A 24,903-nucleotide genomic window follows, 5' to 3' on the forward strand; every position below is an offset into this window, starting at 1 on the left:
TCTGCAGTGAAGGCAGAGAACTGTGCAGCAGAGCCATACCCTGCTCAAATGGGACTGAGACGCAGGCAACAGTCTGGGGAAGCCGAGAGTGAGTGCCCTTGCTGGACCTCAGGGGAGGGGGAGAAATACAGGTGCAGTTACCCTGAATGGTGAGTCATGTTCTGTAAAAATGCAACATTGTACGCACTCTTTACAAAAATTATTATGCCCTTATATCTGGAGAAACATTGAGCCATCTATTGCTGTGTTCCATGCAAATTCTCCATATCCTCTCGGCTTCAAAAGCCGGATATTGACAGTAAATATTGTAAGTATACGACCAAGCTAATTCTTGGCTTCTTATTTACAAAGGATCCCAGACCTATTACATACCATTTTCCTGATCTTACGCATGCACCACCACAGCAAGCCAAAAAGGAAGAGCATTTGGCTTTGATGTCCAGCAAAAATTTGATGATTAATCACAAAAAAGGAAATAACTTGATATACATACAGACAGACACACACAAAATCTTGGCACAATATGCAAATCTCTTCTGCTAAGGGCAGACACAGCAAGCCAGATTCTGATCTCAGGCCTGGTCTACACTAGAAAATTAATTTAGTTTAACTACATTGGTCTGGGGATTGAAAAATCCACGACCTTGAGCAGCGTTGTTAAGCTGACCTAAGTCACCCCGTGTAGACAGTGCGACGTTGATGGAAGAATTCTTCTGTTGATCTATCTTCCGCCTCGGGGGGAGGTGGATTACCTACACTGACGGGAAGGGCTTTTCCCATTTACGTACCTAGCATCTACAGTGAAGCGCTATAGCCTCAGTTGCAGTAGTGTAAATCCAGAGTAACTCCACTGAAGTCAATTAGTGAGATCAGGAATTGGTGATAAAGAGAGCAGTGATGAACTAAACTGGATCCTGAACTGAATGGAGGCAAGCCAGTGCAGTTGTTTAAAGAAACTGGCTAAATGTGGTCGAGCGTGACCTGGCACAGTACGACTGTGTTTATTTGACGGTGCTTTTTCCCAGGCTACACTAATCTTGTAGACCTTTGTTACCTTTACTCCTTTTCAACAAAGGAGTAGGTAAACAGAAGAAAGTGCCTCTTATCATTCACTTCTGCCTTTCTTGCAATTTCTCCAGTACAACAGTAACCGCACTGTAGTACTTGCAAAAAGGCTGTTGGCTGAGGTGAGAGCTAATTTGTTTAGAATTACTAAGAGTAGATATCCAGAAAATAAGATTTGTGATAAAGTCAGAGTTTACTAATGCAGTTGATAGTTCTATAAACACTAAATGCATGAATTGTAACTTTTATATGATTAATCTAATTGATAATTTGAAACAACAGCTTTACAAGAGCTCACTGGGTACAGTTTATTTTGTTTTTAATGATTGACTCATTTAGCAGTTCAGTGACATTTGAATATTTTATAGAATAGTACTTAAAAGCTAAGATTGGATCATTTGGTTATTCTCTAAAGGCCCGACATGGTTAATTTCAACCCACTCAGGATCTTAGTCCTGATTTTTAAAACAAACCATAATTAAAACTATTTACTCTTATTGGAAAAAGGCAAATATAGTGCCCATCTTTAAAAAAGGGAAGAAGGAGAACCCAGGGGACTACAGACCGGTCAAGGAAACCATTTTGAAGCCCTTGGAGGAGAGGAAGGTGATCAGGAACAGTCACTATGGATTCACCAAGGGCAAGTCATGCCTGACCAACCTGATTGCCTTCTATGATGAGATAACTGGCTCTGTGGATATAGGGAAAGCGGTGGACGTGATATATCTTGACTTTAGCAAAGCTTTTGGTACGGTCTCCCACAGTATTCTTGCCAGCACGTTAAAAAAGTATGAATTGGATGAATGGACTATAAGGTGGATAGAAAGCTGGCTACATTGTCGGGCTCAATGGGTAGTGATCAACGGCTCGATGTCCAGTTGGCAGCTGGTATCAAGCGGCGTGCCCCAGGGGTCGGACCTGGGGCCGGTTTTGTTCAACATCTTTATTAATGATCTGGATGATGGGATGAATTGCACCCTCAGGAAGTTCATAGATGACACTAAGCTGGGGGGAGAGGTAGATACGTGGGAGGCTAGGGATAGGGTCCAGAGTGACCTAGACAAATTGGAGGATTGGGCCAAAAGAAATCTGATGAGGTTCAACAAGGACAAGTGCAGAGTCCTGCACTTAGGACGGAAGAATCCCATGCACTGGTTCAGGCTGGGACCGACTGGCTAAGCAGTAGTTCTGCAGAAAAGGACCTGGGGATTACAGTGGATGAGAAGCTGGATATGAGTCAGCAGTGTGCCCTTGTTGCCAAGAAGGCTAACGGCATATTGGGCTGCATTAGTAGGAGCATTGCCAGCAGATCAAGGAAGTGATTATTCCCCTCTATTCGGCCCTGGTGAGGCCACACCTGGAGTACTGCATCCAGTTTTGGGACCCCACTACAGAAAGGATGTGGACAAATTGGAGAGAGTCCAGCGGAGGGCAACGAAAATTATCAGGGGGGCTGAGGCACATGACTTACGAGGAAGAGAACTGGGGTTGTTTAGTCTGCAGAAGAGAAGAGTGAGGGGGGATTTGATAGCCTTCAACTACCTGAAGTGGGGTTACAAGGAGGATGGAGTTGCAGGGGGGAGGTCTAGGTTGGATATTAGGAAGCATTATTTCACTAGGAGGGTGGTGAAGCACTGGAATGGGTTACCTAGGGAGGTGGTAGAATCTCCATCCTTAGAGGTTTTTAAGGCCCGTTTTGACAAAGCCCTGGCTGGGATGATTTAGTTGGTGTTGGTCCTGCTTTGAGCAGGGGGTTGGACTAGATGACCTCCTGAGGTCTCTTCCAATCCTAATCTTCTATGATTCACAATAATCATTTGTAAGTTTAACTACAATATAATTCTAGACTTGGTTTTGTTATTAAAATTCTTTAGCTCCATTTTGTACAAATGGGTTTGTTATTCTAAGGCTGCTCATGAGTGCTGGGGAGTTTTGCTCTGGTTTTATTATGGTAGGGTTACTCATCACAGGTTGCTATGTTCCTGGAGCGTGCTTGTGAATGCTGGGTAAGGGGAACACTGGAGTGTTGCTGTAGAGTTGTTGCTGTGAGATGAGCTGCTTGCAGTTTTGTTTTTGTTTAAGAAAAAACTCAAACAATATATTTTGCTGCCTTCTAAAAAAAAAAACATTAACTAAGCTATACTAAATGTCATGTGGGGAATATCCCCTCTCAGGCTGGGAAGCTCCTTTCCTTACTTCTGCCTGAAATGAAACCTACATTTCACGGGGCTTACAATTGCACAAGTCACAGGCCCTGCACTGTGCCAACAGCAGTCTGTGCTGCTAGCACGGTGATAACCTGACACATGTGCCATGCACCCACTAGTTGTGCCTGCTGGGATTGCTTTTAGGATTTGCTGGCCATTCTCTGTACTGTTCTAATGTGCAATGGAGCACAGAACAGGGGCTGTGCACTGTATAAGAATCTCCAGGGCAGCTCGCTCCCAGTAGGAGTTGTGGAACTTCATGAGTTTTAAGACAGAGCTGGACAAGTTTATGAGTGCAATTGTCTGACAGGGTTGCTTCTGATGGTAAGGGGCAGGGCTCACTTCCAGCCAGCCACCTGTAGGGATCAAAAAGGGATTATTTTTCTCCCCCACCCAATGTATTCTGTTTTGGGTTTTTTTTATTGTTTTGTTTATTTGTTTTTGTCTCCTTCCTCTGAAGCACCAGAGATAGCCTGGGCTGGAAATGGACACTGGATAAGGAGGGCCAGGGCTCTGAGGTGGGCGGCACCAAGCACGCTCTCTCAGGTGCTATTCTTGCTCACATGCTCAGGGACTGATTGCCATACGTGGGATAGGGAAGGAATTTTTCCACAGGTCAGTCTGGCAGTGACCTTGGGGGGGGTTTCACCTTCCTCTCCACCTTCCATCCCTGTGGAATGAGGGTCACTTGCCAAAGTTATATCTGGGTCTATCTCACTTAATCATGTCCCTGCCATTGCAGGGGCCTCAGGCACTGATGCATCTTGGTCCCTTGTATTGTCTCCCTGTGGCACATAACAGTCTAGTCTCCAGTGGGCTGGAATACTTCGGTTTAATTTGGGTTGCTGGGTTAGTATACGCGTGCTGGGTGGTGTTGGTGGCCTGTGATATACAGGGGGGTCACACTAGATGATCTGATGGTCCCTTCTGGCCTTAATCTCTATGACTCTAACTCACCAGAGTCAGTTAAAAGGACATTACATGTAAACCACTGGAAAGCATCAATTCCACTTAAATTAAATAATAAGAGAGGTGATGCAATGGTGGGGAAAGCAAAGCTTCATCTGTTGATGGGTCACACACTTGGCATATAGGCATGGGGCTAAGAGCACAGAATAACCCACTACATTTTACCTAACTTCACCCCACCCCACCTCCTGCTCCCCCCACCTCCTGCTCCACCCCCAGACTCCCACCCCTGCCCTCCTTATGCATCAGATCCCTATTCTATGTGAAATCAACCTGTCACGGACTCACAGATCGTGCCCACTCTTGGCCCTGTGCGGTCCCTGGGAGGAACCCCCTTCAGTGTGCCAACCCTTGTCGGGGGTCCACTCTCTCTCGGGGGTTAAGCCCCTCCACCTCCTGGAGCCGCACCTCTCGGAGCCTTAGCACACCTGTTTCTCGCCGTGGGCCCCATCAGGGAGTCCACTCGCTCTGGAACCCCAGGGACTCCACTCCCCAAAGGGAATAATGTAACCCTGTTCTCTAGACTGGAGTGACACTCAGCCAGTGTAAAACAGGAAGGTTTATTGAGCGTCTGAACATAGCACAGGAAACGCTTAGGGCCCTCGAGCCTGGCTTCCCTCAGCACAGCACATCCAAGTCTCCCCTGCATCCAGGTGGGCTCTGCCTGCTCTCCCTCTCCAGCCCAGAGCCCTCCTGCTTCCCAGATGGGTATCTGATATCACCACCCTCAAGCCCCGCCTCTGTCCATTGTCTTCTCTCCAGGTAAACAGGGTCGCCTGGGACTCCTCTCCTCTCTTCCGTCCTCTGGCCCCCTCTGGCTGGAACCAGCTTGTTAGGTCACCGGGGGGTCCTCTCTTTACAGTCCATTGTTCTCCCACTAGCCAGAACTGGCTGCGACTCCTGAGCTGGGCCTCTGGGTCACCAGGTCGCCAGTCGCTGGGGTATCCATTCTCCAGGCCATTGGCTGGTGTCCCAAGTTCCCTAGCTGGTCCTCTGTAACAACAAACTCCCTCTCCCATCACCTCGTTAAACCAGTAACACCCAGGGAAACTGAGTCCCACCCCCTCTGCATGCAAACCATTGGAAAAACAAGAAAAAAACAAGACAATTCCCCCACTTCATCACACAACCCCAACGTTGATTCCCCATCCCACCCTATCCCCAGCTTCACCTAACCTCTACTCTCACCCTACCCTTCCTCTGTCCCCTACCGCATCCCACACCCCACCCCAACCCCTCACCCACCTGACCCAACTCACAGCCCATCCCAGCCTAACCTCAGCTCCACCTCTGACCCCTTCCTCACCCTGCCCCCTACCCCACCCCCGACTCCACCTCAGCGCCATCTCTGAACACTACCCCACCCTACCTTCCCCTGCCTCTGACCCCACCCCAGATCCACCTGACCCTACCCCACCCTGCCTTCCACTACCCCACCTCTGACCCCATCCCACCCTGCCTTCCCCCGCCTCCACCCCAGTGCCATCTCTGACCCCTACCCCACCCTACCTTCCCCTACCCCATCTCTGACCACTACCTCACCCTACCTTCCCCCGCCTCTGAGCCCTACCCCACCCTGCCTCCCCTACCCCACCTCTGACCCCTACCTCACCCTGCCTTCCCCCTGCCTCCACCCCAGTGCCATCTCTGACCCCTACCCCCACCCTACCTTCCCCTACCCTACCTCTGACCCCTACCTCACCCTACCTTCCCCCGCCTCTGAGCCCTACCCCACACTGCCTCCCCTACCCCACCTCTGAGCCCTACCCCACCCTGCCTTCCACTACCCCACCTCTGAGCACTACCCCACCTCTGAGCCCTATCTCACCCTGCCTTCCCCCCGCCTCCACCCCAGTGCCATCTCTGACCCCTACCCCACCCTGCCTTCCCCCGCCTCTGAGCCCTACCCCACCCTGCCTCCCCTACCCCACCTCTGACCCCTACCTCACCCTGCCTTCCCCCCGCCTCCACCTCAGTGCCATCTCTGACCTTTACTCCACCCTACCTCCCCCTACCCTACCTCTGACCCCTACCTCACCCTGCCTTCCCCCGCCTCTGAGCCCTACCCCACCCTGCCTCCCCTACCCCACCTCTGAGCCCTACCCCACCCTGCCTTCCACTACCCCACCTCTGACCCCTACCTCACCCTGCCTTCCCCCACCTCTGAGCCCTACCCCACCCTGCCTTCCACTACCCCACCTCTGAGCCCTATCTCACCCTGCCTTCCCCCGCCTCCACCCCAGTGCCATCTCTGCCTCCTACCCCACCCTGCCTTTCCCCACCTCTGAGCCCTACCCCACACTGCCTTCCACTACCCCACCTCTGACCCCTACCCCACCCTGCCTTCCCCCTGCCTCCACCCCAGTGCCATCTCTGACCCCTACCCCACCCTACCTTCCCCTACCCTACCTCTGACCCCTACCTCACCCCTACCTTCCCCCGCCTCTGAGCCCTACCCCACACTGCCTCCCCTACCCCACCTCTGAGCCCTACCCCACCCTGCCTTCCACTACCCCACCTCTGAGCACTACCCCACCTCTGAGCCCTATCTCACCCTGCCTTCCCCCCGCCTCCACCCCAGTGCCATCTCTGACCCCTACCCCACCCTGCCTTCCCCCGCCTCTGAGCCCTACCCCACCCTGCCTCCCCTACCCCACCTCTGACCCCTACCTCACCCTGCCTTCCCCCCGCCTCCACCTCAGTGCCATCTCTGACCTTTACTCCACCCTACCTCCCCCTACCCTACCTCTGACCCCTACCTCACCCTGCCTTCCCCCGCCTCTGAGCCCTACCCCACCCTGCCTCCCCTACCCCACCTCTGAGCCCTACCCCACCCTGCCTTCCACTACCCCACCTCTGACCCCTACCTCACCCTGCCTTCCCCCACCTCTGAGCCCTACCCCACCCTGCCTTCCACTACCCCACCTCTGAGCCCTATCTCACCCTGCCTTCCCCCACCTCTGCCCCCTACCTCACCCTACCTTCCCCTACCCTACCTCTGCCCCCTACCCCACCCTACCTTCCCCTACCCTACCTCTGACCCCTATCCCACCCTACCTTCCCCCGCCTCTGAGCCCTACCCCACCCTGCCTCCCCTACCCCACCTCTGCCTCCTACCCCACCCTGCCTTTCCCCACCTCTGAGCCCTACCGCACCCTGCCTTCCACTACCCCACCTCTGACCACTACCCCACCTTGCCTTCCCCCGCCTCTGATCCCTACCCCACCTCTGAGCCCTACCCCACCCTGCCCTACCCCACTCCCAGCCCCGCCTCGAGTCGCCCCCCCGCCCCGCGCTCCCCCAGGCAGCCAGGCAGGCATTCTGGCCGGCAGCGGCGGGGCGATGCGGGCCCGGCCGGCTGCCCTACGCGGAGTCGCTGGCGGCGCAGGAGCGCTGCGTGGGGCCGGGCGCGGCGGGCTGGCTGCTGCTCTCCGAGCCGGCGGGGCCCGTGTACACGCGCGGGCTGCGGGGCGGCCCCGACCCGGCGGGCGAGGGAGCGGCGGCTGCGGGCGCTGCTCACCTTCCGCGGCCCGGGCCAGCTGCTGTTACCCGGTGCCGGACCCGCGGCGCCTCGGCCTCTGCCGCCGCCTGGGCCTGCCCGCCCCGCGCGCCCTGCCGCCGCCCTCCACCGGCGTGTGGCTGCGGGGCCGCCAGCTCTGCGCCGGGCCGGGATCCGGGGGGAGGCGGGGGGCTGGGAGAAGCGCGGGGTTCGGGGGGTCCCGGGGCAGGAAGGGAGTGAGGGGAGCGGGGTCCCTGGGGAGGAGGCAAGAAGAGGGGTGCAGGGGAAATGGGGGGCAGGAGAGAGGTGGGGGTTGGGTGATGTAGTTGGCTCCAGGTCCCTGGGGAGGAGGCAGGAAGAGGAGTGGGGGTAAAATGGGGGGCAGGAGAGAGGTGGGGGTTGGGGTATGTGGGGGGCTCAGAGGCAGGAAGAGGAGTGGGGGTAAAATGGGGGGCAGGAGAGAGGTGGGGGTTGGGGTATGTTGGGGGCTCAGGGTCCCTGGGGAGGAGACAAGAAGAGGGGTGCAGGGGAAATGGGGGGCAGGAGAGAGGTGGGGGTTGGGTGATGTAGTTGGCTCAGGGTCCCTGGGGAGGAGACAGGAAGAGGAGTGGGGGTAAAATGGGGGGCAGGAGAGAGGTGGGGGTTGGGGTATGTTGGGGGCTCAGGGTCCCTGGGGAGGAGACAGGAAGAAGGGTGCATGGGAAATGGGGGGTAGCAGTCAGGGGATGCAGGGGTTCAGGGGGTCCCTGAGGAGAAGGCAGGAGGTCATGGCGGGTAGCAGAGAGCTAGAGGATCAGGGGACAAGTGGAGACTTGGGGAGCTCCTGGGAAGTTGGCAGGAGATGGGGCTGAGCAGCCTTGAGTGAGTTAAGAGTAGTTTCAGGGTTTGCACCCGCCCAAGTGCCCCACCAGTGTTCGTGGTTTTATGATCACAGGCCCTGATGCTGCAATGAACCGCACAGACTCCAGTGGGGCTCAGCACGGATGTAGGGATCCACCCATGGGGTTTTCAGTGCAGGATCAAGGCCATGCTTTTCTGCTTCGCCTGGTCTGCTCTAATGAGTCTTACTGGCATTGCTGTGTTGGTTTGGGATGTGATTTTTACTAACGTAGATATGCCAGTAAAGCGGTAGTATAGACACAGTTATAACAGTGTTTATACTGGTATCGTTCATCCCGGTCAGGGAAATCCAATAAGCACTTCTATACCAATATAAATATGTCCACACTAGAGGTTTTTGACAGCATAGCTCCTAGCGTAGACCTGGTCTACCCTTAAAATTTTTGCCAGTGTAGCTATGTTATCAAGCGTGGAAAAAATCACACCCCATAACTGACCTGATGGTGGTGGCAAAAGCACAAATGTAGATGCAGTTATACAAGCAAAACCATGCTTTTGCTGATATCGTTTATTTCATTTAGGGAACTGATATAAGTTATACCAGCAAATGCACTCTTCCTGGTACAAACGGCACCTCCACTAAGATGGTTTGCTGGTATAGTTACACTGGCAGATCCTTTTCTAGCAGAGACAAGGCCGTAGCGTAGCCTTTATTAAACTGCTTCTCCTTTCATGTGCTGCTGTGTGAAAGATCCATGGAAAATAGCAGGTAGAGTGTGACCTGATTATACATGGAGTGTGGCTAAAGGCATTCCACATACTGAAATAATAGAGATCCCCCCCGCACGCTAATCTCAATTCTAATAATCTTAGGGCTTACTTGTAAATCACTGGAACTACATTTTTATGCCTCAGTCCTGGAAAGATTTCTGCATGTGTGTACCATTACTCATGTGTGTAATCTCATTGGATTACTCCTCTGACTAAAATTGTGCACATGTGTAAATCTTTCAGGACGTGGGCCTTAATAATTCCTGGAAATTTTCTGCTACTGAAAAGCTCTATGATTCTCTAAAAACAATGGTCACAGTACAGTAGTGTAGAATCCCAGCTCTCCTGTTGTGCAGTGCAAAGCGGGAAAATCAGGGATCTACTATGTATGACTGTGAACATGCACATCATGCTGTCCTTTGTCCTCATTCGCTACCAGAGCCAATCCTGCTAATAGGCAGGATTTGTCCGGTTAACAAGCCGATATTTACAAGAATTTCACTTCCTCATGAGGGACTGCACACCATGCCTGCATGTCTCTGCAATAACAATGAACCCAGTGCCCTGGGCTAGATTTGTATTATAATAGAGCCTGGGAACCCCAGTCACAAGTACAGTGCAGGCAGGCAGGTCTCTGTCCCCAAAGAACTTACAGTTGAAGTGTAAGATGAGATAACAGATGGTGGGGGAGTACAAGGAAACATTGAGACCGTATTGGTGAACGTGATAAGCTATGGTCTCAGCGCCCTCGCTGCTGATAAGCACTACAGCATTGGTGCCTCATCAGCTGGGCAACTTATGTGGTAAGGTGGATAGGAGTCTTAGTGTGAAGGGGATATTTAACCATTGGAACAACTTGCCAAGGGCTATAGCGGATTGCCCATCACTGGTAATTTTTAAAACAGGATTGGATGTTTTTCTGAAAGATCTGCTCTAGGGGTTATTTGGGGGAAGTTCTGTAGCTTGTGTTATACAGATCAGGCTAGATGATCACGATGGTCCCTTCTGGCCTTGGGATCTGACATTTAAGATGACTTTGGGGGAGGGGTGGTGTGTGGTACATAGCACTGAACGAGGTGACATGTATGTTTTGCTTTTCAGGTGTCCATTGTGGAAGGCATATAACCTCTCATGGGCTGGCGCTAAACTGCTGCACAGATCTTACGTGGTTTGATCACATTGTTCCTTGTGGACTCGAAGGGACGGGTGTCACCTCCCTGAGCGAAGAACTCCAGAGACATGTCACAGTTGATGAAATCACTGAGCCTTTTCTGGATGCTTTTGAAGAAGTGTTTCAGTGCACCCTAACTTCCCATGAGGAATCTATCGGATAAAGATCTCCGAGTGCCTCACTTACCTGTGGAAATGTGAATATTTCTTTGGTGCTTTCATGGTGTTACTAGAAATCCAGCTTGCTTGCTCCATCTTCCTATCAGCAATTAAATACGTGTAACAAACTGTACTTCTCGCATTTGAAACATATTTCTTGCTTTTGTAAAAATGAGCTGCTGTGTCTTTAAGTATACATGGGTCTTTAAAAAAAACAACGAGGAGTACTTGTGGCACCTTAGAGACTAACAAATTTATTTGGGCATGAGCTTTCATGGGCTAAAACCCACTTCATCAGATGCATGGAGTGGAAAATACAGTAGGCAGAATATATACACAGAACATGAAAGGATGGGAGTTGCCTTACCAAGTGGGGGGTCAGTTCTAACAAGACAATTCAATTAAAGTGGAAGTGGGCTATTCTCAACAGTAGGATACCAAGGGAGGAAAAATCACTTTTGTAGTGGTAACGAGGCCAATGTAAGCAGGGTGGCCCTTTTCAAACAGTTGACAAGGTGTGAGTAACAGTAGGGGGAAATTAGTTTTTGTAGTGACCCATCCACTCCCAGTCTTTATTCAGGCCTAATTTGATGGTGTCCAGTTTGCAAATTAATTCCAGTTCTGCAGTTTTTCATTGGAGTCTGCTTTTGAAGTTTTTTTTGTTGAATAATTGCCACTTTTAAGTCTGTTATTGAGTGTCCAGGGAGATTGACGTGCTCTCTGACTGGTTTTTGAATGTTATAATTCTTGACATCTGATTTGTGTCCATTTATTCTTTTGTGTAGAGACTCTGCGGTTTGGCCAATGTACATGGCAGAGGGGCATTGCTGGCACATGATGGCATATATCACATTGGTAGATGTGCAGGTGAACGAGCCCCTGATGGTGTGGCTGATGTGGTTAGGTCCTATGATGGTGTCCCTTGAATAGATATGCGGACAAAGTTGGCAACAGGGTTTGTTGCAGTGATATGTTCCTGGGTTCGTGTTTTTTGTTGTGTGGTGTGTAGTTGCTGGTGAGTATTTGCTTCAGGTTGGGGGGCTGTCTGTAAGCAAGGACTGGACTGTCTCCCTAGGTCTGTGAGAGTGAGGGATCATCCTTCAGGATAGGTTGCAGATCCTTGTTGATGCGCTGGAGAGGTTTTAGTTGGGGGCTGAAGGTGACGGCTAGTGACCTTCTGTTACTTTCTTTGTTGGGCCTGTCCTGTAGTAGGTGACTTCTGGGTACCCTTCTGGCTCTGTCAATCTGTTTCTTCACTTCAGCAGGTAGGTGTTGTAGTTTTAAGAATGCTTGATAGAGTTTCTGTAGGTGATTGTCTCTGTCTGAGGGATTGGCGCAAATGCGGTTGTATCTTAGAGCTTGGCTGTAGACAACGGATCGTGTAATGTGGTCTGGATGAAAGCTGGAGGCATGTAGGTAAGTATAGCGGTCAGTAGGTTTCCGGTATTGGGTGGTGTTTATGTGACCATCGCTTATTTGCACTGTAGTGTCCAGGAAGTGGATCTCTTGTGTGGACTGATCCAGGCTGAGGTTGATGGTGTGGTGGAAATTGTTGAAATCCTGGTGGAATTCCTCAAGGGCTTCTTTTCCATGGGTCCAGATGATGAAGATGTCATCAATGTAGTGCAAGTAGAGTAGGGGCGTTAGGGGACGAGAGCTGAGGAAGCGTTGTTCTAAGTCAGCCATAAAAATGTTGGCATATCACTTTAATTGAATTGTCTCGTTAGCACTGACCCCCCACTTGGTAAGGCAACTCCCATCTTTTCATGTACTGTGTATATATACTTGCCTAATGTATTTTCCACTCCATGCATCTGATGAAGTGGGTTTTAGACCACAAAAGCTTATGCCCAAATAAATTTAGTCTCTAAGGTGCCACAAGGACTCCTCGTTGTTTTTGCTGATACAGACTAACACGGCTACCACTCTGAAATGTGTCTTTAAGTATACTTTGCATTCTGACACTGATCTTGGCCACCTCGATCTCTTTGTCTTAATAACCAAATGACATACAAAACAGGACAAAAAAACCAAAAGGGGTTTAATTTTCCTTTACACTAAATCCCCTTTACACCATTTTGGTGGTGGTACAATGCTTTGAAGTGGGTGCAGGTGCAATTTACTCCCACTTAAAGTCCCCAATATACTGCCAGAGCAGTGTGAAGGGGTCATAGCATAAATGGGGATAAAGCCCAGGAATTTCATTGACAAACTAGATGCTGCGTCTGAGCTGAGCTTCCCCGGAGAAGTAAGTTTGAAATTAAAACAGGAAGGGCCGTGTGACTCATGTCTAGTTTGTGATTCATGCTAACAGCCAGATCCATTTCTGCAGTACTCCTGCCTAGGCGGTTATTTCCCACTATGTATTTGTGCAACTGATTATTCCTCCCTAAGTGTAGTACTTTGCATTTGTCCTTACTGAATTTCATTGCATTTATTTCAGACCATTTTACCAGTTTGTCAAGATCATTTTGAATTCTAATCCTGTCTTCTAAAGTGCTTGCAACCCCTCCCAGCTTGGTATAATCTGCAGATTTATAAGTGTATTCTCCATGCCATTATACAGATCATTTATGAAGATATTGAGTAGACCTGGACCCTGGACAGATTCCTGTGGGACCCCACTTAATATCCCCTTCCAGCTTGACTGTGAAGCGTTGATAATGGCTCTTTGAGTATGATTTTCCAACCAGTTATGCACCCACCTTATAGTAGGTTCATCTAAGCGATAGTTCCCTAGTTTGTTTATGAGCAGGTCATGTGAGATGGTATCAAAAGCCTTAGGCTAAAGTCGAGTTATATTACAAGGCTTGTTATCCTGTCAAAGAAGGATATTAAGTTGGTTTAACATGATTTGTTCTTTGACTAATCCATGTTGACTGTTACGTATCACCTATCTTCTAGGTGCTTACAAATTGATTTTTTGATTATTTGCTCCATTATCTTTCCCGGTAACAAAATTAAGCTGATTGGTCTGACTGGTCAGACTAATTCTTTAATTTGTCAGGGTCATTTTGAATTCTAATCCTGTCCTCCAAAGTGCTTCTGTCCCTCTCAGCTTGGTGTCATTCTCAGATTTTATAAGCATGCTTTCCACTCCATTATCCAAGTCAGTAATGAAAATATTGACTAATACTGGACCCAGGAGTGACCCCTGTGGGATCCCACTAGATATGCTCTGGTTTCACAGTGAACCCTTAAGAACTACTCTCTGAGTTCAGTCTTTCAATCAGCTGTGCACCCATGTTATATTATTTCATCTACACCACATTTCCCTAGTTTGCTTATGAGAATGTCACATGGGACTGTCTCAGAAGCCTTACTAAAATAACCATATATCACATCTACTGCTTCCTTCCTATCTGCTAGGCTTGTAACCCTGTCAAAGAAGGAAATTAGGTTGGTTGGCATGGTTTGTTCTTGAAAAATCCATGCTGGCTATTCCTTAGAACCCCATGATTAAAAAAAATTAAATTAAATTAATGGAGATATCCCATCTCCTAGAACTGGAAGGGACCTTGAAAGGTCATTGAGTGCAGCCCCCTGCCTTCACTAGCAGGACCAAGTACTGATTTTGCCCCAGATTCTTAAGTGGCCCCCTCAAGGATTGAACTCAGAACCCTGGGTTTAGCAGGCCAATGCTCAAACCTCTTGAGCTATCCCTCCCCCCACCCCCTGATCATTTAGGTGCTTACAAATTGACCATTTAATATTGATGGTTCGAGTATCTTTCCAGGTATGGAAATTAGGCTGACTGGTCTATAGTTCCCCAGGTTGTCTTCTTCCCCAAGAAGGAGGATACCAGGAGCGTGTAATGGAATTGAACCAAGTAGTTATTTATTAATAACCTCATTAAACTATTTCTTTTAGTGAATTCCCTTCTGGCATTTACAATGCCTGGGGCCTCATCTTGCAATAACCTCTGCTCAGGTGGACCGCAGTGCAGAACTCCCATGACTCTACTGGGTCTCCATGCAATCACACTGCTCTGTCCATGTAGTGAACCCTTGCAGGATGGGGACCTTAGATCTCTCCCGGCCCGGAAGACTTGGACAACTGGGAAAGTGACAAGATTATCAAAATCCTGAAATCAAAAAATGGGAGGAAGTGTTGTCTAGTGGACTCGGCACAGGACTGCGACTCAGGAGATATGTGTTTGGGTCAGCCACATACTTTCTTTGTGCTTACTTGGGAGAGATTTCCAAAGACACAGAGGACAGTTAGGCACCGAATGCCCATTGAAAGTCACTGGGAGTTGGATACATAACTGATTCAGGCCTTTGCAAATATCCCCCCTTAGCCTCTCCATTCTCAGTTCCCCCATCTGTGCAATGAGGATAATACTTTCCTACCTCACAGGGGTGTTGTGAGGATAAAATCTATTGATGACGGTGAAGTGCTCAGGTAGAGCCCTGCATGGATACAAAATTTGTATTCGCATCCAATCCACAATCTGCAAACACGGTATTCAGATATCGGCAGACTTGCAGGGCTCTACACTCGGGTACTACGGTGATAAGGGCCGCCTAAGTGCCTAGATAGGTTTCGGCTGCCATACAAATGAAACCTGGTTAACGACGTTGGGGAATGATTGTTATTCAGACTGTTTAACTCAACCTGACACAGCTGGAAGGAAAGATCTTGATTCAACACCCACGTAAATCGATTAGTGGCTGCAAGAGCTGACACCCCAGTTCTTATGGCCCTGCAAGGGCATGTGCAAGTCATGATTTGATATTCCTAAAGCAACAAGAAAAAAGCAGCCCCTCACCCCCCAACTGCATTAAAAAAAAAAAAAAAAAAAACATGGTCCCCTCCCACCTCCTTTGCAGTCATCTTTAACAGCATATGTATTTTTAGTGTGAATCTAGTGCATGCAGGTTAAGGCTGCTATAGTTTTCTTTGGGATTGTCTGTAGAAGACTCTTAAGGAAGTGCCCCGTCCCCCTCAACAAGCTCCTCCTTGCCTATCAAACATAAGCTACTTGTCTTCACTTTCAAGGCCTATCCTCACCCTATCTATCATTTCTCATTCATCACAAATGTCAACTCCTACCTTCATTCATCCTATGATATTCATTGCTGTGACATTCCCCAGGGTACAATCTGGACTGATGGACAGCAATGTCCCCTCAATTCTACAACCTGGGGTGCCATTTATGCTGCTTTGCTGTGAGAACAACCACTCCTGGCCTTCTCACACCCAGCCTCTAGCATGTAAATTATTCTAGCTGAGTTATAGGAGTGCTTTTAACCAACCACTCCTGAATTATATTTCAGAGTGACACCAGAAAATTCCCAGTCCTAAATTTGTCCTCAGAAATGTGCTGCTTGTATTGCCCAGTAGCTTCCTGAACAATACAAGCTCATAGAAAGTCCATCATTTCATTAATAGAAAACAATATGCACATACCTTGGTATCTCAAATGGAGCTTCCCACATACTTGAAACACACACATGTTTAGATAAAATAATGTTAATAACTACAGAAAGAAATATTTTAAGTGATTACAAGTAATGAGACATAAAAAATCAGAATTGGTTACAAATAAATAAAAGATAAAACACGAACAAATACCTAACTTAACAAGTAAAGTGAATTCAAAACAAAAGTCTCTCACCACATGTTCTTTTGCATTGTTGGACCCCTCCCCCAATCCAATGTTCCGTTCCTTTTCTTGTTCATTAGTCATGGGTGTCATGGGTAGAGAGAAAGGGAGGCAATTTGGGGCCTCTGTTCCTCATTTTTATGCCTCTTCCTCCTCTGAGAATCATCTCCAGTTGGGGTTCTGGTGGCAGCAAGCCTGTTTGCATGGGAATCTCCAGCTGTTCCACTGCCGAGATGTACATTTCTTGCTCACACCCTTCTTCCTGCCACAAAATGGACGCTTACCCAGGCGATAGTCCATTTGATTATGCTGATACCTGGCTGAGGCATCAGTTTGCCTTTTGTCTCTGAGGAACTGGTTTGTGCCTGCTTTTCTAAACTTGGAGCATGTCTCAGTAAAGTCATACAGTAGAATCTTTATAACTTTACATACAATGTTGCCATACATATTTACCAGGACAATAATGTTCAGCAAATTATGAGCTTTCAAATGATACCTCAGAAGGCATACTTTGTACAAAGTTTACAATAGGCTGGTAAAACTTAAGGGTACAGACTGTCACAATTGCCCACTTGTTAAATTTTTAAACAAGCCCCTTTGTGCTTTCTCCCATAGTGCCCTTAAGCTTGGGAGGTTCTCCCTCTAAACATGTGCAAAATTAACTTCTTGTCCTACTCCACAGCCCTTCTTAAAATGCTCCTTTTCCATTATGTCTATTAAACACTTGACAACAGTTAGGCTGAGACCACTGCCTGTCATGCTAACTAGTGGTGTCTCATTGTTACCCTGTACTCCCCCATCTCTCTCTATCCATCTGTTGTCTCTTATCCTACACCTAGGCCTGATCTACACAAGAAACTTACATCAGTACAGCTACATCCACACCCCAAGAGACATAGCTTTGCCTGTGACGGGTTGGATCACAGAACCCCCCTTGGAAGCTGCCACCTGATGTGCCAAGACTACTTCTGCCCCTGCCTTCCTGCCCCGTCAGCTTAGGATTTCAGTGCCCTGCCTGGTTTGAGCCAGACTTGCTAGCCTGCTGCAAACGCAGACCCAGGTCTGAATCATGTCCCCTAACAGCTGTAGGCTTACCTGAAAGCAGCTAACAGAAATGTTCTTGTCTTTAACACTCTGATGCCCAACTCCCAGTGGGGTCTAACCCAAATAAATCCGTTTTACCCTGTATAAGTTTATTCGCCCTCTATAACACTGATAGAGAGATATGCACAGCTGTTCCCCCGCCCCCCGGCCAGGTATTAACAGATACTCTGAGTTAATTAATAAGTAAAAAGTGATTTTATTAAATACAGAAAGTAGGATTTAAGTGGTTCCAAGTAGTAACAGAAAAAGTAAGTCACCAAGCAAAATAAAATAAAACATGCAAATCTGTGTCTAATCAAACTGAATACAGATAATCTCACCAGTTCCAGAATGCTCCCTTTTGCAGACTAACCTCCTTTTAGTCTGGGTCCAGCAATCACTCACACCCCTTGCAGTCACTGTTCTTTGTTCCAGTTTCTTTCAGGTATCCTTGGGGGTGGAGAGGCTCTCTCTTTAGCCAGCTGAAGACAAAATGGAAGGCTCTCCCACGGGCTTAAATAGACTTTCTCTTGTGGGTGGAGACCCCCTCCCCTCTCTTATGTAAAGTCCAGCTCCAAGATGGAGTTTTGGAGTCACCTGGGCAAGTCACATGTCCATGCACGACTGAGTTCCTTACCAGCCCAGCCACATTCCTGGGAAAGCCCAGATGTGTATTGGTGTCTCCAAGTTCATTGTTGGCTTAAGTGTTTTCTGATTGGGCACTTACTGAGAATAGTCTTTTCTCAGGAAGCTGACCAACTGCTTCACTACAGCCTACTTAGAATCAAACAAGTATGCAGCCAATATTCATAACTTTGAATACAACAATGATACATGCATACAAATAGGATTAATAGATTCAGTAGATCATAACCTTTACAGAGATATGTTACATGGCATATGTAGTATAAAACACATTCTAGTTATGTTATATATATACATTCATATGCATATTTCCATAAAGCCTTATTGGAGGTACTGTCACAATGCCAACCGAACCGCCGGTGTAGACTGTGCTAGGTCTAGCTAGACCTAGCTACCACCTCTTGGGGAGGTGGATTACCTATGCTGATGGAGAAGCCCTGCAGTCGGTGTAGGTAGTGTCTACACTGAAGCACTACAGTGGTGCAGCTGCAACAGCGTTTTAAGTGTAGCTATATCCCCGGACTGTAAGCTCCTTGCGGCAAGAGCCATCTTCTAGTTCTGGGTTTGTATAGCACCCAGCATAATGCTGTCCCGGTCTATTATGAGGGCGCCTAAATTAATACAATTAATTATAATAATAATGTTGAAGGGCTTATTCAGAAATGCAGGAGAGTGCCCAGGAGGTGTAATTTATTCTGGTGTAGGCCAGTAGCCACGTACCATCCCACAACAGCATAAGGAGGAAGCAGGGAGGGATTGTGACTCGGAGGGGTGTGTGACAGGGTGCTCAACCCTGACCAGCCTTGAAAGGGTTAATGAGGCTGAAAAGGGGGCCAATTAACTTGATAGGCTACACCTGAGGGGAACTGGGCTGGATAAGCAACCCCTGACTGGGAGTAGAGCCCAGCTGAGAAGGAACGGGTGGGGTATGCTAAAGCCAGGCAGGTTGCAGCAGACAGAGGCTGCAGTGTGGAGCTCTGACGTCACTCTCCAGCCTTGGTGAGGGAAAGGAGGAAACCATGGGGAGACCAGCAGCTCTGGAGTCCCAGCCCTGAGGGAAGGGTGTACCCAGACGAGGGTGGAGAAAGAGCCTGGCAGAGGTGAAGTAGGAGCAGCCCAGGGAAACAGTAGGAAGGTTTGGGATTGTGCAGACCTCAGCTACCGGTTGTAGGGTCCCTGGGCTGGACCCCAGAGTGGAGGGGAAGGCCTGGGTTCCCCTACCACCCACTGAGGGAAGTGGCCCAGTCTGGTCAGTGGGGCAGAAGACTTCCTAGGACAGTCGTCCAATGGAACTTTGCTACCCCAGAAGGGCATGACCATAGTGACCTGGCTGGAGGGCTGAGTCACAAAGAAGGAGTACCCTGAGTCCCAGAGAGAGAGAGAGAGAGAGAGACCACGAGGTGAGGAAAGGGGCGTCGGACCTAAGTGCAGCTAATCCCCAGACGCGGCCACAAGGAGGTGCCCCAGCAGTGAGTGTATCCTGTGGCAGGGTGTCTGAGTGGCAGCACCTCCTGGGGCTGCTTCTGGGCCAGTGCAGCGAATACACCACCCCTTGTTCGGGGCTGTGCCCAAGCCACAAACTAGCTTTAGATATATGCTCCCAAAAGGGTCACTTCTTTACTCCCCAAGCCAGACCCCATAAAAGACCATCTTACCCCTGCTGAGCCTCACTGAAAGCAAGTGTGAGTCAAAGTGACTGAGTCTGGCCTGTTCCTTTCACTGGAGCTGCCCAGATTTCCACTGCTGCATTTCTGAAGTCAGTGCTGCCTGCCGTGTGTGTACTTTCCTTGGAGACACCAGAATTTCTCGGGTACCTGAATTTCCCTGGTCTCCACCATACAAAACAGAAATCTGTGTCTGTTACCCTAACCCGTCTGAATAAATCATGAAGATATCCCATCTCCTAGAACTGGAAGGGACCCTGAAAGGTCATTGAGTCCAGCTCCCTGCCTTCACTAGCAGGACCAAGTACTGATTTTGCCCTAGATGGACACAAATCATCATCTTCTCCACCAGTCAGTAGAATTCCTCTTGTGTTTCCAGATTTTCCTGTAACTGTACTATCTTGTTTGTGCCGTTGGCTGACTCTAGCTGAGGGTGCTACAGTTACATGCCAACACCTATAATCTACAGAATGGGAACAGCTGTGGCTTTTGACTGAACATTTCTTTATGGTTTCAGCTATGCCAACACAAAGCCCCATCGAAAATAGTGTGGTTTTGTGGTCTCTACAAAGATAATAATTAAACTTCCTATGGCATTATCTCAGCAATGGTTCTCTCCACAGGAAGCTGCGATGGAGAAATTCATCCATCTAGCAAAGAAGCAAATAATGGAGAGGGCTTTATGGCCAGTAACATTTTAATGTCAAATTAAACATTGGGAAGCCCCATGGGTGTGCTTTGGACCAATATGAGAGTGGGAGCTTTTGCCCCAAATGAGTGTCTCCTTGGCACAAAGACACACACGTTTCTCAAAGCCGGCCAAAATAACAGCAAGTGGCATCGGCAAAGAAGCAAATCCTAGGCGTACTATAATGAGCATCCACGCTGCTGTGCAATACAAACTAAACCACAGGGCTAGATGCAAAATGGGTGGTGACAGGTTTCTTTAAGCACAGTTTACATTAGTAATTTCCTATGCCTTAAAGTGAGTCAGTCATAATCTCCATGTGGATTGCCTCTCTTCTGAGACAGAGCACTTTCTGAGGCCTGGTCTACACTACGAGTTTAGGTCGACTTTAGCAGCGTTAAATCGAATTAAGCCTGGACACGTTCACACGACGAAGCCCTTTCTTTCGACTTAAGGGGCCCTTTAAACCGGTTTCTTTACTCCACCTCCGACGAGGGGATTAGCGATAAAATCGGCCTTAGCGGGTCGGAATTGGGGTAGTGTGGACGGAATTCGACATTATTGGCCTCTGGGAGCTATCCCACAGCGCTTCATTGTGACCGCTCTGGACAGCACTCTCAACTCAGATGCACTGACCAGGTAGACAGGAAAAGCCCCGTGAACGTTTGAATTTCACATCCTGTTTGCCCAGCGTGGAGAGCACAGGCGACCACGCAGAGCTCATCAGCACAGGTGACCGTGATGGAGTCCCAGGATCGCAAAAGAGCTCCAGCATGGACCGAACGGGAGGTACGGGATCTGCTCGCCATATGGGGAGATGAATCAGTGCTAGCTGAACTCCGTAGCAGTAAAAGAAATGGCAAAATATTAGAAAAGGTCTCCAAGACCATGAAGGACAGAGGCCATAACAGGGACGCACAGCAGTGCTGCGTGAAAATTAAGGAGCTAAGGCAAGCCTACCACAAAGCCAGAGAGGGAAACGGAAGGTCCGGGGCACAGCCGCAAACTTGCCGCTACTACGCGGAGCTGCATGCCATTCTAGGGGATGCAGCCACCACTACCCCAACCGTGTGCTATGACTCCTTCATTGGAGAAACACACAGGGAAGAGGGTTCGGGGTACGAGGAAGAGGAGGATGAAGATAATGTGGATAGCTCACAGCAGCAAGGTAGCGGAGAAACCAGTTTCCCCAACAGCCAGGATATGTTTATCACCGTGGACCTGGAGCCAGTAACCCCCGAACTCACCCAAGGCGTGCTCCCAGACCCTGAGGGCACACCGGGGACCTCTGGTGAGTGTACCTTTGTAAATATTACACATGGTTTAAAAGCAAGCGTGTTTAATGATTAATGATTAATTTGCCCTGGCAATCGCGGCCAGTACAGCTACTGGAAAAGTCTGTTAATGTGTATGGGGATGGAGCAGAAATCCTCCAGGGACATCTCCAGAAAGCTCTCCTTCATGTACTCCCAAAGCCTTTGCAAAAGGTTTCTGGGGAGTGTTGCCTTATCCCGTCCACCATGGTAGGACACTTTACCACGCCAGGCCAGTAGCACGTAGTCTGGAATCATTGCATAACAAAGCATGGCAGCGTATGGTCCCGGTGTTTGCTGGCATGCAGACAACATCCATTCCTTATCGCTCTTTGTTATCCTCAGGCGAGTGATATCATTCACGGTCACCTGGTTGAAATGGGGTGATTTTATTAAGGGGACATTCAGAGGTGCCCATTCCTGCTCTGCTGAACAGAAATGTTCCCCGCTGTTAGCCACGCGGTGGGGGGAGGGGTGAAGTGATCATCCCAGAGAATTGGGTGTTGGGGGGGAGGGGGGTTAGTTGGGTTTGTGCTGCATGTTAACCCGGGAACCGCAGCCCCTCCTTTTACATTGCAAACCCATTTTAAATGGCCAACCCAACGGGTGCTTGGTATGGGAAATGAGGGCGCTACAGTTTGAAACCATTCCCACATGTTAAGAAGGTGAAAAAAGCCAAAAGACTGTGGCTTACCATGGCTGCCTGCAAGCTGAAATCTGTTGCCTGGCACTGCGTGAGTGATCTCTCACATCAAACCGGCATTGGCATTAAGGGGTAGGCTGGGTCCCCAAGGATAACCATAGGCATTTCAACATCCCCAATGGTTATTTTCTGGTCCGGGAAGAAAGTCCCTTCCTCCAGCTTTCGAAACAGACCAGAGTTCCTGAAGACGCGAGCATCATGTACCTTTCCGGGCCATCCCACGTTGATGTTGGTGAAACGTCCCTTGTGATCCACCAGGGCTTGCAGCAGCATTGAAAAAGTACCCCTTGCGGTTTATGTAGTCGGTGGCTTGGTGCTCCGGTGCCAAGATAGGGATATGGGTTCCGTCTATTGCCCCACCACAGTTTGGGAATCCCATTTCAGCAAAACCATCCACTATAGCATGCACGTTTCCCAGAGTCACTACCCTTGATATCACCAGGTCTTTCATTGCCCTGGCAACTTGGATCACAGCAGCCCCCACAGTAGATTTGCCCACTCCAAATTGATTCCCGACTGACCGGTAGCTGTCTGGCGTTGCAAGCTTCCACAGGGCTATCGCCACTCGCTTCTCAACTGTGAGGGCTGCTCTCATCCTGGTATTCTGGCGCTTCAGGGCAGGGGAAAGCAAGTCACAAAGTTCCATGAAAGTGTCCTTACGCATGCGAAGGTTTCGCAGCCACTGGGAATCGTCCCACACCTGCAGCACGATGCGGTCCCACCAGTCTATGCTTGTTTCCCGGGCCCAGAATCGGCGTTCCACGGCATGAACCTGCCCCAGTAACACCATGATTTGCTCATTGCTGGGGCCTGTAATTTGTGGGAGGTCTATGTCCATGTCAATTTCCTCATCACTCTCGTCGCCGCGCTGCAATCGCCTCCTTGGCTGGTCCTGGTTTTGCTTTGGCATGTCCTGGCTCTGCGTATACTCCAGGACAATACGCGTGGTGTTCATAGTGCTCATAATTGCCGCAGAGATCTGAGCGGGCTCCATGATCCCAGTGCTATGGCGTCTGGGCTGAAAAAAGGCCCGAAACTAGTATCTGACGGACGGACGGAGGGAGGGAGGGGCGAGTGACGACATGGCATACAGGTACAGGGAATTAAAATCAATAAAGGTGGCTGTGCATCAGGGAGAAATACAAACAATTGTCACACAGAATGGCCCCCCCCCAAGGATTGAACTCAAAACCCTGGGTTTACCAGGCCGTTGATTTAACGGAGGGAGGGGGAAGCAAATGAATACAGAACAAATCTATTTTTTACATCTTAAGCTGGCAGACGACGGTGCAGCATGACTGATAGCCCTCGTCATCTTCTGGGTGCTTGGCAGAAAATACTGGGTGCTTGGCAGAAAATAGCATACTACCACTGATAGCCATCATCGTCGAGACTGCCCAGGTGCCCATGATTGACAGCCACTGCAGTACAACGATGACGGATATCAATCGTAATATACCATCTTCTACCAAAAGGCAAGGGGCTGCTGCTGTGTGCAATGCAGCCCCACGTCTGCCAGCACCCAGATCGCCGATGAAGGCTACCAGTCATACTGCACCATCTACTGCCAAAAGGCAATTAGCTGCTGCTGTGTAGCAATGCACTACCACGTCTGCCGGCACCCAGAGGACATATGGTGACGGTGAGCTGAGCTGAGCTGAGCGGGCTCCATGCTTGGCGTGGTATGTTGTCTGCACAGGTAACCCAGGTAAAAAGACGAATTGATTGTCTGCCGTTGCTCTGACGGAGGGGGAGGTGCCTGACGACATGTACCCAGAACCCCCCGCGACGCTGTTTTCCATCATTCAGTCTTTGGGATCTCAACACAGAATTCCAATGGGCGGCGGAGACTGCGGGAACTGTGGGATAGCTACCCATAGTGCAACGCTCTGGAACTCGACGCTAGCCTTGGTACTGTGGACGGGGTCCGCCGACTTCATGCACTTAGAGCATTTTATGTGGGGACACACACAATTGGCTGTATACAACCAATTTCTATAAAACCGGCTTCTATAAATTCGACCTAATTTCGTAGTGTAGACATACCCTGAGAGAAAGGCATGAGTCATATCTCAGGGTACTGTTTAGCAGGAAGGGAGGATGGGTTGGTGGGTCAAACATTAGCCTTAGCTCCCTAAGACGGGGGTTCAAGGCTTTGATTAGCCCAAGTCCATATATGATGCTGAGCAAGTCACTCTTTCTGTATTTCGGATCTCCACCTCTACATGGGGATGATAAGTCACGGTCTCCAAAGCCCAAAGGGACCTTCTGCACAGCCCAAGCCAGAGACCCGCCCCACAATCATTCCTAGAGCAGAGCTTGTAGAAAAACACTTCATCTTGATTTAAAATTGCCAGGGATGGACAATCCAGCATAACCCTTGATAAATTGTGCCAATGGTTAATTACCCTCACGCTTTGAAATTTACACTTTATTTCCTCTCTGAATTTATCTAGCCTCAACTTCCAGCCATTGGCTCTTGTTATACCTTTGCTAAATTTTTGTCCTTCACTGGCAGA

General features: G+C 49.2%; 1 protein-coding gene and 1 long non-coding RNA gene across 4 annotated transcripts in view; one reads left to right on the forward strand and one right to left on the reverse strand.

The window, feature by feature from the left end:
• LOC135972145 (microtubule-associated protein 2-like) overlaps positions 1 to 24,903 on the forward strand; it is a 957,474-nt gene that overhangs the window by 816,111 nt on the left and 116,460 nt on the right. The window lies entirely within an intron of this gene.
• On the reverse strand, positions 4,783 to 7,954 carry LOC135974225 (uncharacterized). Its single transcript, XR_010591448.1, has 2 exons — positions 7,762 to 7,954; positions 4,783 to 5,234 (listed from the first exon to the last, which is right to left on the reverse strand). It is a non-coding gene; the product is annotated as an uncharacterized LOC135974225 (long non-coding RNA).

This window comes from Chrysemys picta, chromosome 11 (assembly GCF_011386835.1).
Source record: "Chrysemys picta bellii isolate R12L10 chromosome 11, ASM1138683v2, whole genome shotgun sequence".
Classification (NCBI taxonomy): domain Eukaryota; kingdom Metazoa; phylum Chordata; order Testudines; family Emydidae; genus Chrysemys; species Chrysemys picta.